This window comes from Eublepharis macularius, chromosome 7 (assembly GCF_028583425.1).
Source record: "Eublepharis macularius isolate TG4126 chromosome 7, MPM_Emac_v1.0, whole genome shotgun sequence".
NCBI classification, from domain to species: Eukaryota; Metazoa; Chordata; class Lepidosauria; order Squamata; family Eublepharidae; genus Eublepharis; species Eublepharis macularius.
Window position 1 is genome coordinate 12,834,350 of NC_072796.1, and position 15,816 is coordinate 12,850,165.

Consider the following 15,816-nt stretch of genomic DNA (forward strand, 5'->3'; position numbering starts at 1 on the left):
AGGATACTGATGGTAGCCCGGCCGCTGCTGTTGGTATCTGCCCTGGTAGTGGTAAGGGCCGGACCGGGGAGCGTACCGTGACCTGGAGGAGGGCTTGTCCGCTGGAGCCAGACCCAAGGACCGCGCCGTCTGCCTGTCCTCTTTTTTCTTTTTCAGGGTCTCGTCGGTCGATTTGGAGAACAGCGAGTCCCCTTCAAAGGGCATGCTCTCCACCCTGGAACGCACCTCCTGGGACAGGGCCGTAGACCGCAACCAGGAGTGGCGCCTGAGGACCACCGCCGACGCCATCCCCCTAGCAGCAGTGTCAGCAGCGTGGCTCCCAGCGTTCATTTGCTGTTTAGACAGCCGGACAGCCTCTGTTTGCAGCAGGGACACCACAGCCTTCTGCTCAGGAGGGAGGTCCCGGGTATAGGATGCCAACTTCTCCCAGAGGTACAGCTGGTACCCTGCCATGATGGTCTGGTAGTTGGCAATCCTCAGACCCAGCGAAGCGACGATGTACTGGCGCCTGCCCATGCCATCAAGCTTCTTGCCCTCTTTATCGGCAGGCACCGAGGAGTGACCCGATCGTCGGGGGTTGAATTCCTCTGTGACCAAGGAGGAAGGTGGAGGGTGTTTCACCAATGCCGGCCAGGTGCCCTGCTTGATCTTGTAAAGCTGCTCGATGCGCTTGGACGTTGGAGGTTGATCACAGGGCACCTGCCACACCTTCTCCACAATCTCCTCAATACCCTCGAGCATGGGAAAGCCAACGTACGCCGGATTATCCCCATAGATACGTTTGAGGAGCTTGTCCTTGGTCTGGGGAACTGCCGAAGAGATGTCCATCTCGAGAGCCTTGGCCATCCTTGCCATCTGGTCGGCGTAGATGCGGAGGTCCTCGAATGGCGAGTCCACAGATGGCACTAGCTCCTCAGCTGGCGATGGTTCGGACCAGGACTCCGACTGGTAGCCGCCAAAGCTCTCCCCATCCTCCTCATCGGAACCGAGCTGGGATTCCGGAACCTGGAGCGGAGGGGGAGCCCACGCCGACCTCGATGTCGAAGGCCTCGGTTCCGACACGGAGAAGCCCGCAGGTGCCCCCTCCCATTGGCAACGGTATGGCGAGGGGAGGTAGGAAGCCTGCCGATGCCGGGACGCAGTGGACCGGATTGATCGGACACTGTCCCCGGAACCATGCCGCTCACGACCGACCAGAGGTGGAGACGGACGGACAGGCGACGGACGGCTCCGACGAGGAGACGGGCTCGGTTCCAGCCTCGGCGACCGAAGGGCAAGCGATGGTCGGCTCCGACGGTGCGGGCTCGGCTCCGGCCCCGACGAGAATTCCGCGGGCACCGTCTCGAAGGCCATCGGATCCGGCACCTGCACGGAGATGTCTTCTGGCTCCGGGGAGCCCAGGTGAGGGGAAGGCGTGTGAGGAAGCACGATGACCTCCTCCTGAGGAGCGGGACGCGGCGACCGATGATGCTTGGTCTTCTTCTTCTTCTTCGCTGGTTCCGAAGAAGACCTCGGAACCGACGCGCTCCTCGCCTTCGAAGGGGACCTCGGCTTCGACCTCTTAGGCTTCATCGGAACCGATCCGGCCGTCGGTTCCGACCGGGGACTCGGTACCAGGATCCTCGGTTCCGAAGCTGGTCTCGGATCCGACCTGGTAGATGACGCGCTACGGGGCGGCCGCACCGGTCCCTGCGCTGGAGAGGCCGCTCTCGACGCCGAGGTACTTGGGGGACGCGGTTTCGACCCCGACCTCGCGGAGGCCACTGAGCCAGCTCTGGAATGCCGTTCGGCAGAGGGGCTTGGGCCGGCCTTGGAGGAGGGCAACGGAGCGCCTCCGGACATGACCTTCTGCCACAGGGAGGAGTTCAGTCGGGCCTTGCGCTCCTGCCGGGCCTTGCTGGTGAAGCCCTGGCAAATCTTACAGGCCGTCACATTATGGGTCTCCCCCAAACAGAACAGGCACAGTTCATGGCCATCGGTCTTGGCCATTTTCGTGTGGCATTGGAGACAATGCTTGAAGAGAGCCTTTGAGGCCATCTTCAGGGGCACGCGAAAGGAAGGTCAAAAACAGTCCGAGTCAAATTACCGAGTCCACAACAAAGTCCAAAACGAGATCCGAAGAATAGTCGAGGTCACGAAGTCCGAAGTCAAAAGCCAAGCAATCAGTCAGAACAAAGCACGAAGCACAAAAAAGCACAGAGCAACGAAGCTCACGTTCTCTCCAAGCGGCGGCAAGAAGAGAACTGAGGGAAGGGGCCGTTGGTCGCTGGAGGATCACGTGACCGTTTGGGCGGGAAAACGGTCGCTGAGGCGCGCGACAAACGGCCCCTTCGGAGCCATGGAAGCTCTAGAAAATTCTCCGGTGGCTGGCCTGCGCCTGCGCAGTCCCCATGTGTGGAGGCACAGAAGAACGAAGATGAACAGGCACAGTTCATGGCCATCGGTCTTGGCCATTTTCGTGTGGCATTGGAGACAATGCTTGAAGAGAGCCTTTGAGGCCATCTTCAGGGGCACGCGAAAGGAAGGTCAAAAACAGTCCGAGTCAAATTACCGAGTCCACAACAAAGTCCAAAACGAGATCCGAAGAATAGTCGAGGTCACGAAGTCCGAAGTCAAAAGCCAAGCAATCAGTCAGAACAAAGCACGAAGCACAAAAAAGCACAGAGCAACGAAGCTCACGTTCTCTCCAAGCGGCGGCAAGAAGAGAACTGAGGGAAGGGGCCGTTGGTCGCTGGAGGATCACGTGACCGTTTGGGCGGGAAAACGGTCGCTGAGGCGCGCGACAAATGGCCCCTTCGGAGCCATGGAAGCTCTAGAAAATTCTCCGGCGGCTGGCCTGCGCCTGCGCAGTCCCATGTGTGGAGGCACAGAAGAACGAAGATGAACATCCCCGTTTCCCAGATTGGGTTCAGTGTTCCGGAAGCTGCTTTAATGAGCCCAACCAGTGCGTTCTGTGTGTAATTTCGGCTCATTTTCCGCCATTATGCACACCCCTAGTTCTGCTTCTTGAATTCTGCTCAAGGCCTCTTTTGGGAATGCCCCCCAGAGTAGGGTTGCCAGGTCCCTCTACCTTCCCAGCGGGAAGTGAGGGAACCTGGCACTTGCCACAAGCCGGCAGTGTGTGCCAAAACTGGCCTCAAATGAAGCATGGGAGCATTCGCACAGCTGGCACAATGATGTCACCCCCGGAAGTGATGTTGTTACACCCTCTGGGAGTGAGCACATTGCGTGTGTTCCTGGGGTGCCTGCCGGTGGTGGGCAACTTCCAGGGGGATTCCCACCTCCCACCAATCACTGGAAGGGCAACGGGCAAGGAGGCAAACTCCCGGGAGTTTGCCCACCATCAACAGACACCCAGGAACCCGACTCGAGAGATTAATCTCAACTGGGATACTCTTCATACTAGTACATCTGGTCCTCCACATGCTTGGCCGCTAGCAGTGATACATGTCAAGCTGAATATGCATGTGCTGAAACATCCAGGGCCCTTTAATTTAAGTGTGCAATTGACAATATTGAAAAACGGCACTGCAAACGGAACCGCCCCACATTTCATTAGGCTAATGGCTTTTCTGCAAAAATCAGCAACTCGGTTTGGGAGAATCGAGCTGGAAAGAGAATTAGACTGGCATGTTTTGCATATGCTTAATTGCCACCTACAGTTTGCTGAAGGGGATTGGCCAACACAATGTTTCTGATATATTTTTTTTAATTAAAAACCAAGGAGCGTCAGCAGCAGTGTTTGGCCTTGCTGCTGGAGCTACATGAACAACAGAACTGATGCCTCCAGTAGATGGAGCAGATGGAGGCCGTGGGAGAATTGACAAAGACAAAGCTTTGTTGTGCATGGCAGTGTGGAGACCTGGGGGTAACAGGACACTGCAAACACTCTGAAGGGCAGGATGAGATGTTGTTGAAGAGGATTATCTCGATAGGGATTCCTGGGCAGTGTTTCTGCTTCTATCTCAGCGGCTTGATGAGGGCTTCCTGGCTGTATGTGTCAAGCATCTGAGTACAATTTTAGTTACAAAAACAATGTTTATTGTAAACCTGAAACAGGCAACACAATGGCTTCACCACTCAGTAAGTCAGCACAGCCCTAGAACGAATCCCCCCCTGCCCATGTACTTCCTGTTTCCTGTCCCGCCAGACTACATCTTCCAGCAGGCAGTGCTTCCACCTCTGTTGTTGTAGCCACGCTATATCTAAGAACACCCCAATAAGTGGATATGGATATGGATTCTGTTCACTTGAGCTGTAGTGAAGAGGGCTTGCAAGTTCTAAACTAGTTTTCTTTTTATGCCAATAAAGGTATTGACTGAACTAGTTTTCTTTCCCATCTGGGTTTGCACTAGGGTTCCCAGGTCCCAATACCCTCCATGATTGTAAACAAAGCGCAGGAGCATTCCTGCAGCTGGCACCACAACAACTTCCGGAAGTGATGTCATCTTGTGTATTCCCAGGGTGCCTGCTGGGGGCAGGTGATGTCCAGGTGGTCAAAAACTTCCCCCTGGTTGCTGGTGACTAGCAGGCAGGTGAACCTCCGGGAGATTGATAAGTGCACAGTATTACATCTGGGTTGTGATAAGTGCACAGAATTACATCAGTATTACAACATAGATAAGTGCACAGTATTACATCCGAGCCACAAAAATATGAAGCGCAAATACAAGATGGAGATACACTTCTTGGTAGTAGTGTATGTGAAAGAGATCTTGGAGTAAGAGTGGACTGTAAACTAAATATGAGCAGTCAGTGTGATGCGGTGGCAAAAAAGGCCAATTCAATCCTGGGTTGTATCAAAGGGGCCATAGCGTTGAAATCGCTGGAGGTCATAGCCCCTCTCTATACTGCCTTGGTCAGGCCACACCTGGAGTATTGTGTGCAGTTCTGGAGGCCTCACTTCAGAAAGTATGTGGACAAAATCGAGAGGGTGCAGAGGAGAGCGACGAGAATGATCAGGGGTCTGGAGACTGAGCCCTACAAGGAAAGGCCTTGGGAATGTTTAGTTTGGATGAAAGGAAATTGAGGGGGGACATGGTTGCTCTTTTTAAATATTTGAAAGGCTGTCATTTGGAGGAGGGCAAGGAGCTGTTCCAGTTGGCAGCAGAGGATAGGACTCGAAGCAGCGGGCTTAAATTGCATGCAAAAAGGTACCAGCTGGATATTAGGAAAAACTTTTTCACAGTCAGAGTAGTTCAAAGGTGGAATCAGCTGCCCAGGGAGGTGGTGAGCTCCCCCTCACTGGCAGTTTTCAAGAAGAGGCTGGATGAATATTTGTCAGGGATGCTTTAGGCTCATCCTGCATTGGGCAGGGGGTTGGACTAGAAGGTCTGGATGGCCCCTTCCAACTCTGTGACTGTGAGATTGCCCGCCTCCAGAGGGAACCCGGAATCCCTAGTTGGCATTGTTTTCTTTCTGTTGGCCCCTCCTTTCCACCTTTCTCTGCTCTGGGAACCTGCATTTATCCTCTCCAGGGAGGCCAGGGGCAGGGAATTGCCCTCCCCCCCCAGCTGGGCAATTTCCTGCCCCTGGCCTCCGTTTCCTGCCTGTGAGGGACTGAGGAGTGGGGGGAAATAGCCTCCAGATAGTGATGCTCTAGGGATTTCCTTGAGTGCCTATGGTAAAGACAGTAGATATTAGGGGAAGGAGCCTAGACTGTCACCTGGAAGTGACATCACATCCTCCCCAGTCTTCACCTTCCCCAGGCAAGTCTCTCAGCACTTGTTGGGAACTGTACCTACATTGCTCCAAGATTCTTCATACATTATTTCAATGTCAGGGGAAGGGACTACGACTGCATGCAGTGTATCTGCTCTCAAATGCCGTGTATTGTCTGTAAACTCTGCACAGAGTTTATATACATACAGTGTTACGTGGGAAGTGGCCTTTCCTTGCCATTGGGAATTGTCACTTTCTGAAGTTTCTGATCTTGTGGAGAACCCACAAATGCACGCAAAATAATAATAGAGTCCAGTAGCACCTTTATGACTAACCAACTTTATTGAAGCATAAGCTTTTGAGAACCACAGTTCTCTTCATCAGGTCTCTTCATCAATGTACCTGACGAAGAGACCTGTGGTTCTCAAAAGCTTTTGCTACAATAAAGTTGGTTAGTCTTAAAGGTGTTATTGGACTCTTTACTATTTTGTGACTACAGACTAACAGGGCTAACTCCTCTGGATCTATGCCCATGAATGCGTGTAAGTGCTACAGGCTGGGAATGAGGAGAACATACTTTTCCTGCAGTCACTACACATTGGTAAACATCCTGTCACTTATGATTATTTATTTAATTTTTGTAGTATATTTTTATCCCACTTCATCCTCTATGGGGTCTCGAAGTGGCTTACCAAAAATGTATCTTAAATCAATTTACAAAACAGTATAAAACTATATTGTGTTTTTTTAAAAAAAGCGAGCAAACAGACAAACAAAGACATAATGAGCTGATGTCCCTGAGGTAAATCCAACTGGCCAAGGCCGTGAACTGTGACCTGGCCAATTGGCCAAGGCTCCTGCCCCCTTCAGTTTGTACCCAAGGGCTTGCACTTACAGCAGGAGAGAAAAAAAACACACTCAGCCTAGGAATTTCAAGTTGGCAGCCACCTTCCTCAGACTCCCTTCCTACTCTTTTTTGGGTTGCCAGCTCCAGGTTGGGAAATTCCTGGAGATTTGGGGGGTGGAGCCTGGGAAGGGCAGAGTTTGGGGAGTTCAGAGGTATATAATACCATAGTCTTAACCTTCCAAGATAGCCATTCTCTCCAGGGGAACTGATCTCTATGATCTGGAGATTAGTTGTTATTCCAGGAGATCTCTGGCCAGCACCTGGAAGTTGGCAACCATAACTTCTCTAGGTGGCATCTGTCTTGCGTTGTCACCCTGTTATGTTTCCAAAAGTAGTCTGTCTCTGGTCATGGGTGTCTGTGGGCAGGGCAGATTTTGTTCTAAGGGCAACATTGGCCGATTCCAGACGACTAACCTGAAGGCGCTGCATGCCGCCATGTTCCGGATCGCAATGGGGAAAACGCGATATTTCGCGTTTTCCCCGTCGCGATCCGGAACATGGCGGCATGCAGCGCCTTCAGGTTAGTCGTCTGGAATCGGCCATTGTCTCCAAGCACTGTGCTTTCCTTACCTTGCAGGTGCTAATGGTAGCCATTCACTTCTAGGGGAAAAATAAAGGGACGTAGTCAGGGCAGGGCATGGGAAAGGGAACCCTAATTGGTTTTGGACCCAGTGACACCCAGCCACATAGAATCAAGATGGGTTTCTGCATTGCCCCATGCTGAGTTTCAGGGCCGTATTATTCTTAAGGCTGCCTAGGCTGAAGCCTAGGGGCCCCGCAGGGACTCGGGACCCGTCATTTTTTTTACAATTAATTGATTCTGTTATATAACCTTTAGTAATAAGGTAATTAAGTGCTTCCTTACTGAAGTGAAACAAATTGTCTCTTATATTAAAAACAATTATCCATAAATTATATATTTTTAATAAATAATAAAAAAATCATTCACTTCAAAATATTACAGTATTGAACAAGTATACCCCCAAAATGTGCTTTCCTGAAGATTTCTACTCGTGCAATAAAAATATTTTAAAAAATAGTGAATAGAATTCTTCAGGAGACCCTCAAAATGGATATAGGGCTATGTACTGTGGTCTAGTACCTATCGTACCAGGGTCAGGCTGTAGTGGGATAAAAGAATGAAGTACCAGAAGGGGCCCGAAATACCTGAAAGCCTAGGGGCCCAGCCATGGGTTAATACGGCCCTGCAGGGTTCTGTTCCTTGGTCACTTTAGAGTGTGACCAAACACTGGGAATAGATAGGTAGGTAGACAGGCAGACAGATGTCACAAATTCACACTGGATGTTCATTGCGGCACCATTTTAGATATCAGTATCTAGAGCCAATTTTAGAGCCAGTTTTGTGAGGTGATTAAGGGCCAAGCTACACATGACGAATGACACTTGAACGGCAAGTGGATTGAGTGGAGGGCAAGTGAACAGGGAGAAATACACTTGCCGTTCAAGTGTCATTTGTCATGTGTAGCTTGGCCCTAAGAGTGGCAGGAGAACCAGGTTTGACTACCCACTCCTCCACCTGAAGCCACCAGGGTGATCTTGGGTCAGTCACAGGTCTTCGCTCTCTCAGCCCCACCCATTTCCCAGGGTGATTGTCATGAGGATAATAATAACACACTTTGTAAACTGCTCTAAGTGGGTGTTAAGTTGTTTTGAAGGGGGTATATAAATGGGATGTTAATGTTATGTTATTATCCGTGACTTTAGGTATTTCCACACACACACACACACACACACACACACACACACACCCGTTGGTTATATGTGCATTTATATACATTTGTCAGGAAAATATTAATGTCCAACTTTATGAGCCCCACTATCTTTCTAATCATTGCTTTTTATTATTCTTGTCCGGCACAGCTTTGCTGCCGAGCACGAGCAACGACAAAACAAGGTAAGGGGAGGAGGAGAGGAGAAAGGAAAGCAAATACAGTATTATATCATCATCTGGGGAACACGATTGTTTCTGCTGTGTTAATTTACACTAAAATCTATGACCCAGAGAGGCTGATTGATTGCCCAGGGCAGTATACCAGCCCCTGGCCTAGTTTATTTTGTGAACTGTAGCCTCAGATATTGCTGTGAGCCACAATGATATCGATTTGATATACACTAGATGGCTCTTTATGCTCTTTGGGAAATTTATTGTGCAGAGTCAGGCCTCAGACAGAAGGGGAGAAGCCGCTCTTTAAATTGAAGAGGGTTATCATAGTTTGACTCCCGGGTCACTTGGGTGACCCGGCGGCCTGAGCGTGGCTCTGGAGGAGCAGGCCCTCGGGACCAACACTCATCAGTTTTGAATGCCAAATCTCTTCAGTGAGACCTGAGTTATTGCTAATAGGCACTACCCCGAGCCCATGACATTTGGATGCCCTATAAGTTAAACATCATAGCCCTTCCTTTTGTGTTATGGGCCTTTTAAAATATGGTCAAGCATCCCACCTTTGCTCCGGACGTTTAGCTTTCCACGACAGTGTGATTATAAAACGAAAGTTGCCTCCGAGGCGGACTGCCACCCTTACCGTTATTATCAGAGGCAAGAGCTACTGCTGTCCGTTCCATACTTCAAATATAAATTAGCAGCCTTGTCATTTGGCCTTCAATGGCCAGAACACTGTTATCCTCATGTTTCCGTACCGCAGAAATTCAGTGGCCTTTGGCTACTGACACAAATGAAGGTTAGGATGCAATTCTGGTTTTGATGGCGTCGGCTGTTTTTCTTATTAGGAGAAGTGGTGCTTTTGGGGAAATTGGCACACTGAAAAAGCCCATTCCTCAAAAGCAGCGCGTAGGAGATAAAAAAAGGAAAGAAATCTTTCCATTTGTAGGCGTGACAAGTGTTTGCTCTTACCAGTTAGCCAGCAGGTAGATCTTGTGGGATTGAATCGTACATTGAATTGCACTGGGATTACTTTGAGTAATCAGCTGCTATGCTGCATGGTTCAGTTGTGGCAATTACCGTCAGTTTATGCTCTTGGGGATATGGGTTCAAATCCCACTGTTCCTCATGCTATGAAACCATTAAAAAATAGACAGAGTTTATTCCAATGTGCAGTTGGACACATTTTGCAGTGAGGGAAAAAAAAGATATGCAGTAGGAACATAATTTATGTGCACCTTGGATACTGAGAATGATTCTTAAAAATAAATAGATGAAGAAAAATGATAAAGGAAACCACAAACAGAAGACAAATACTGTCTTTTTCTGTAGTTGTCTTTTCTTGCTTTCGATTTTTAGTAATTTCTGACGGGCACATCTGAAAGGGCGAAGGCATTCTGCTGGCTGCTTGTGCAGTGTATGTCTGTGGGGGGAGGGAATAGAATGGGTCTTGGGTTCTGGATTTCCCCTTAAGAGATTCTCTGGGCTTATTCCTTAAACAAGCCTGCGCTCTGGGGGAATGATAACAAAGTACTTTGGGGGAGGAGCCATACCTGCTAGCAGAAGATCTCAGCTGCAATCTCAATGGATTTGAAGTAATAGGGCTGGAAAAGATCTTCTTGTTTGAGTCTGGGAGGATTGTCACCAGGTAGACAGCAATGGACTGGTGGGATAAGGCAGTTTCATATGTAGACTCATTGTGTTTACTATAGACCCATAGCAGTTAGCCGTGTTAGTCTGTAGCTGCAAAATAGTAAAGAGCCCAGTAGCACCTTAAAGACAACTTTATTGTAGCATAAGCTTTTGAGAACCACAGTTCTCTTTGTCAGATGCATCTGATGAAGAGAGCTGCAGTTCTCGAAAGCTTATGGTACAATAAAGTTGGTTGGTGTTACTGGACTCTTTACTATTCTGTATTTACTATATTTTTTGTTATGGTACTACTGCATGATAAAATAACTGTAATAAACCTACATATTAGGTGCAAGGTCAGACCCCTACTGTACACAAATAGTAAGTTGCAAGAGGCACCCTATAGGAATATCCTTTCACTATCCTCTTCTCCATCACGCAAGTCTCTGTGATGAGTACGCTAATGCATCAGATGCTTTACCATGTGCTCAGCTGCTTATGTTAAGCAGATGTCCCCTTTGAGCCTTATCTCAGATCTCCAGCAGTGGGTTGCTTCCCAGACCTCTTGGCATGGGTCCTCTCCTGCTTTTGTTGTTGAGGCACAAGATGATTTTAGCTCCCCCAAAGAGGGATAATCCTAGGAGGAATATTTACGAGACCTCCATAGAGGCAATAAACACCGGCTACAAATAGCCATGGAAAAGGGAAGATTAAGGGCTTGGTGCATGGCACACTGAAAAGTAGGGCTGCCAGGTCCCCTGGGGGGTGCAGGATCCCCTGCTCCTACCCTCCGCCCTCCCCCACCACTCATTTGGCCAGCAGGGGAAAAGGTGAGGAAACTATTACAAAGCACTCTGTACTAGAGATGGGCACGAACAGAAAAAAAAACCAACATGATGTTCGTTGTTCGTTGCCATCCACGAGCAGGGACTCACGAACATGGCCCTGTTCATGAACATATTCATGGTTGGCTGTTTGTGGGGGCCAGCAGGCTCTCCTCCAGCCATCATCCAAGTCAGGATCCCTACTGCACCACTCCCAGAAACCTTACCTGAGCAGGCAGCAGGAAAGGTACCAATAATAAATAATAGCTTGGCCCAGAGCCTGGCAGCAGCCCTGGAACTTGAAGGGGTAGATCCCTATCCCACCACATACGAAGAAAATTCACGCTCCAATGCACTCTCTCTATCAAAATGCCAACAGCAACTCTCTCCCTTTCCACTGTCTGCAAAGTCAGAGCTGGGAGCCCTCCTCCCCCCTGCTCTTTGCTTCCTTGTTGTAACAAATTTGGAGCTCCACACTTGAAAGGAAGACCTGCCTAACAAGCTAAATTGGGCTTAGATTGGGGTTTCCAGGGCAACAGCACGAGTTCAGACAGGTAACAGTCAATCCCTACCTAAATTGCCAAGGGAATTGATTGCAGGTGCCAGACTGTCTGGCTTGATGAACAGCAAGACGAACAACAATGAACAAGGCTTACAATGACCACCTGTTCGTTTAGAATGGGGCCTCATGAACAGCTTGTTCGCAAACAGCAGATTGGGCTGTTTGTGGCTTTTTTTGGTTCGTATTGCTGTTCGTGTCCATCTCTACTCTGTACGCTCCTGAGGTGGGGCAACAACGTTACTCCTGGGAGTGATGTCATTGCTCTGCCATGGAAGCATTCCTGTGCTTTGCAGTGGGCCAATGTGAGCTCCAAATGGGCCAAATTGGGCCTATTTGGGGCCCAAATCATCCTGTGTGAAGCACAGGAGCGCTCCTGGGCCCCACACAATGATGTGCCTTCCCAGATGTGACATCATCATGCTGCCCTGGAAACACACATGTATGCTTTGTGCATGTGCAAAACCAACAAAAAAGTGAGTACCAGCCCCTGTCTTCCCGTGGGAAGGTAAGGCAACCTGGCAACCATGAGATGGTGGCCTCCGTTGGGGGAATTTTTTGCTTCCACCAGTACCCTAGGGATGTCACTCCAGGTTGGGAAATTCCTGGAGATTTAGGGGTGGATCCTAGGGTGGGTGGGGTTTGGAAATGGGCAGGGCTCAGCAAGGATGTGATTCCATAAAGTCCAACTTCCAAATCTATCATTTCCTCCAGGGGAATTGATCACTGTAGTCTGGAGATCAATTGTAACTTCAGGAGAAATTCAGGCCTCACCAGTAAGTTAGCAACCCTCCATTACCCTCATACTGCCACCACCCTTAAGACTCTGGAACCCCTTTGTCTCTTATTCCCGAGGTACCATACAACAAGCCTATATGTGGACATTCCTTGTATTTGGCTCCTCAAGACGACTGTGGTGTGTTTACATTAATTTTTATTCTGTTCTTCCTTCAAGGAGCTCTGGGATGGCACATGCTTCTCTCCTTCCCATTTTATCCTCAAAACGACCCTGAGAGGTAGGTTATGTTGAAAAGATCTGACTGGTGACCCTTGGGTCAGAAAAGTTGATACTCAGAATTCCAACTTGATTTCTGGCTTTTATGAATATGTTGTTAATGAAAAGAAATGGAGCTCATTCGGTGCTGCCGATTTTTCAACCTTGGAAGTTGCCTCAGCAGAAATTGTTAAATGCTTCTCGAATTTTATCTCTTAACATTATCTCTCACTGAGACTCAAGGTGGATTACACCATGGAAGTCAAAAAGACCAATGGCTAGGGCATTCAAGAAACCATACGAATGGGTATGAGTTGTAGAAATTTGACAAGCGGAAATCTGATACAGAATTTTTTTCACATCCTCTTCCAAATAGCAAAAGGAATATGCATCTAACATTTTTTATCTGGTAGACACACAGACTCAATTTAAGAGTTGCCAATTTATGATCCTAATTTCTTAGCGAAAGATTTCACCACTCATCCCTCCAATACTGCACCCTTTTTAGGAGCAAGAGACTTAATCTGTACCGGAAATCTGTGAATGGGAGTTTCTTTCTGTGCCTATAGTCATCCTTGCTCTACAAAAGGCAAGTACATTTATCGCTGTATTGGACATGTAATTATTACATGCATGAATTCATTTCTCAAAAGTCCTATGCCACACTGCTTGAAACATTACCCCCATTTCACTTCTCTCTTTATATCAAATTAAGTTGGTGGCAGATGAGGAATAGAACTGTTTTGACATCCTACATATGGCACCCATCAGTATACCCCCAGAGTTCTCATGCCATGGGATTTTCTGATGTGCCATGGAAGAAAAATATTTTAAGACGCCTCTTTTCCTTTTTAAATGCTTGTTCTAATTATGCCAGGCCCATCTTTGCCTCAACTTTTCCAATAATTTCAATTTCAATCTTCATTTAGAATGAGATTTTTCTTCCAAAGGGGATTTTTTTTTAATCTTCAGGGACAAGTTAGTGCTGTGCTACAGCAAACACCAAAGGCCTTGGGTATATTTTGATTAATGTCGTGTAAGCAGCTCCCCTTGCCAGCAAGGCAGAATCAAAGGAAGTGGTGCCCATAAGTAGAATTTAAATTCAATACACATTAGAATCTTAGGGCTCAATTGAAAGTGACTCGAAAGGAAGTAATTAGGTCCTCAGCCAGGCTTTCAGTAAGAAAACACTTTCTCTAAGAAGGCCTTGCTCAAAGGCTCTGTTTAAAATACTCAGCTACGGTTTCGGGGTTTTGCTTTCTTTATTTAACGAGGAAAGAGTGAAGTTTTTGAAGATTTGGGAGAATCTCTGTTAAGAGTCTTAATTTTAAGTCTTCTTTAAAAGTAATAGCATAATTGAAATTTTCCTTCTGATTGGGTCCTGAAAACTGTGTTATATCCCTATGCATTTGAACATCTCCACATTGGAGATTTGAAAAGACATGAGCCATATATACAGAAATTGAAGCATTTCAGAGCAAATTCAAAAAGCTGATTGGGAAGGGAAGGAAGCATTGTTCAGTTGCTTCAAACCCTTCATTCTTATGCCAACTTTTGTGGATTAAGGTTCATTCCTGGCTTTATTGGAAGCCAGTGTGAAAATTCCTCATTTATTTTAATCAGGATCAGGCCTTATAGGAACAGATCTCCAGAAGTCTGGGCTGTACAATTTTACTAATGCAAGAGCCAGAAGGTAGGTGGGAAGAAATCTGAAGCAATTAAAACATAGGATTTATTTTTGTTCCATAAAAGAGTTGTGTCGTTTAAGAGTAAAAATAGATAAAATACTTTCATGACAGCAAATTTAATACAATTATAGTCCAAAGATACTTACATGCTGCAAGGTCAAATGCTGACAAAGGGGACCCCCCCAGCACTTTCTCTCCTCCCCCCTAGATTTCCAAAGGTGTCGCTGTGCTCAAAAACACATTGGAAAATATTAAAAGGGAGCAGCTTGCAGAATATTTGGATAGAAAAATGGCAGGTGGGGAAAGGGTTAAGCTTCCTTTCCACTCCCTCTTCTCTGCTCCAAAGTCACTTTTGTGTGTGTGTGTGTGGGGGGGGGTTGCATATGGTAATAGGTGTACAGGAGGGAAGATGGCATGGTGTAGCCTGATCTTGTCAGATCTCAGAAGCTAAGTAGGGTCAGTACTTGGATGGGAGGCCACCAAGGAAGATTGTGTGGAGGAAGGCAATGGCAAACCACCTCTGCTTCCCACTTGCCTTGAAAGCCCCAGCAGGGGTCACCATATGTCGGTTGTGACTTGACAGCACTTTACCCACCCGCACAATGGGTGGATACCATCCTTCTCAAATTGTAAATTGCAATCGACATCCTTGCACACTCAAAAATGTTACCTGCAAATACTTGTATACCGAACAGTCCATATTGAAAATTGTGGCTAATATGTTAGGGAACGTATTATCTTGCTGAGACGACTGTGTAGATCATTCATCACATTCTCCCCTCATGATTCTGAGAGTTCACCAGCAGTGGCTACCAGCTAGCGGCCTGTGGCAAATCGATGGTTTAGAGGGAGGACTGTGAACTGAGCAATTCTGCTGTCGTCAAGTGCAAAAGAGCATGGAAGGTTTCAAAGAACAAGGCTTAAACTCAGGGCTTTTTTTCTGGGAAAAGAGGGGGTGGAACTCAGTGGGTTGCCCTTGGAGAAAATGGTCACATGGCTGGGGGGCCCGCCCCTTGATCTCCAGACAGAGGGGAGTTGAGATTGCCCTTCACGCCGTCGAGTGGTGAAGAGGGCAATCTCAACTCCCCTCTGTCTGGAGATCAGGGGGCGGGGCCCCCAGCCATGTGACCATTTTCAAGATGTTCCGGAACTCCTTTCCCCCGCGTTCCTGCTGAAAAAAAGCCCTGCTTAAACTCATAATGATTAAAAAAACCCTCAAACTGATTAGATCTGAATCGGCAATGCCACTTCCATAACGGTAAAATAACGGTATATAGTTTGTATGGAAAGCTTGGATTCAAACCTGAAACAGAATTTTTTTTCAGCGCATACCCCTAGAATAACCTCAATGAATTCATAGTCTAATTCAGAATAAGGCAGCTTCATGTGTATAAATTAAATAAATAAATACAGTTACCTAGCCACCAAGCCACGTGCTGCCACAGTGCAGACCGCCATACAATTTGTAGTACAGCTTGCAAACAAATCTTTGGAGCAGCCAAAAGACAGGCTGAACTTGACAAAAAAAATCCAAGTTCAAATGTCAGTCGCAATTTTTGTGACACTTTCAGCATCCCTGGATAAAAACTTAAGAACTCTGTTGTTCTGGCTTCCCCCCGCCCCCACTGAAAAGGCATGGAAACAAATTCAA